The following is a 1727-nucleotide window of genomic DNA, read 5'->3' as shown; positions in this document are numbered from 1 at the left end:
AATGTACACCTAGAGTGAAGCCTGTGGGAACTTTTGTTTAATGGATAAAGAATTTCAATCTGCGAGATGGATCCTGGTGATGGTTGCACAACAGTGCGAATGTTTTTTCCCTTCTTTCTTAGAGTTTCTCATTTTCTAAAATTTAACATAATGCTTTATCATGAAAAATTTCTCATTTTTGAATAAACAAACTGTGATATATCCAGATGATGAAATATTATTGAACGCTAAAAAGAAATTGTATTAGTCTGTTCTCATGCTGCTAATAAAGACATAACTGAGTTATGTCTTTTCTACCTCTTAAAAAACAAAAGAAATTGTGATATCCCCTACTCAAGGGAATATTGCAATACCCCCACTCAAGAGAATACCGCAATTTCTTTTATTTTTTAAGAGGTAGAATGACAGAGGATTGGTTTTTTCCCTCACTCCATTCAGTGAGTTAATGTCACTGAATGGTACAATTAAAAATGGTTAAAATGGCAAAAATTTATGTTACGTATATTTTACCATGATTAAAAGAAGAGCAAGAAATCGGTAATCTATGGGCTTTAAGTAATAATTATGTAACAATATTGACTCATCAACTGTAGCAAATGTATAAAACACCAATGGGAGCTGTTAACAAGGGAAGTGGGGGGTGGTTAGTGGGTATCTGGGAACTACTGCTCGATTTTTATGTAAACCTAAAATTGCCCCAAATATAAAGTCTGTTATTTTTGTTTTAATCCTCATTTTGCTTTTCATTAAAAACAAGCCCTGGGTAGTGTCAACAGCTGTCCTGTGATGAGCATTCCGCAGGCCGTGTGTCTTCCCGACGGATCTGGCCCCGCTGTTGCACTGGGAGAGTGGGGTCAGCTATGGATCATTCCCTGGGTCAGAGAACTGACAGGTCTGGGCCAGGACTAGAGAGCAGCCGTTTATCATCCTGGCAGGAAACTGCACTCTCCAGGAGCGCTCACAGGACAGCGAACACTTGTGAGTCTCACCTCCTGGGCAGGTCAGTTCTCAGGCGGTTGGGATCAGGCAGTGTGACAGCAGGGATGGGGAGGCGTTCTTGGATATCAGGCATGGGAATGGGGGCATAGATATAAGGAAAACCTGCCACAGCACCCTGAAACCCCACAGCTCCACTGGGCTTTCAGCCTAAAGACATCAGCCACCGTGTCTGTCCAGTGGAGACAATACTCTTTCTCCCCACCCCTGTTGCATCTCCCTGGACCCATGGCTACTTGGAGGGGAGGGGCTGATGGCACAGGCCCTGTCCTGGGTGCTCCAGGGGAGAAAGCAGAGGCCGAAGAGAGAGCTAATGACTTGCTTAAGGTCACTGTCCCCTTCCACCCAGGGTGACTGGGCTTTGGGAATACTGATGCCCTTGGAGAATTGGCTGGAGTAATTTCCAGTGGTCTATCTATGGTGACCTTGAACCCTATGCCAGAGAGATCCTGTACCCAAGGGCGCTGAGATTAAGGCTACTTTCCTGCTTTGTATTTATTGTTTTAAATAATTTACTATTGTTTTAAGTAATTGCATTTATTGCTTTAAATAATTCCCGACTGCCTTAAATAATTTCATTTATTGTTTTAAATAATTCACTGCGAAACGGATCAGTGTTCTATGTAGGACAGTCAGAGCTTACATATAAACACAAAGGAGAAAATTAAGATAGCTTGCATTTATACCATTCAGAAATACAGCTGTGGATTTTTTGAAGTATGCTCTCTGGT

The sequence above is a fragment of the Hylobates moloch genome, unplaced genomic scaffold (genome assembly GCF_009828535.3).
Source record: "Hylobates moloch isolate HMO894 unplaced genomic scaffold, HMol_V3 SCAFFOLD_16, whole genome shotgun sequence".
Taxonomy (NCBI): Eukaryota; Metazoa; Chordata; class Mammalia; order Primates; family Hylobatidae; genus Hylobates; species Hylobates moloch.
The sequence above is the reverse complement of the archived record's forward strand: the minus strand, read 5'-3'. Positions refer to the sequence as shown.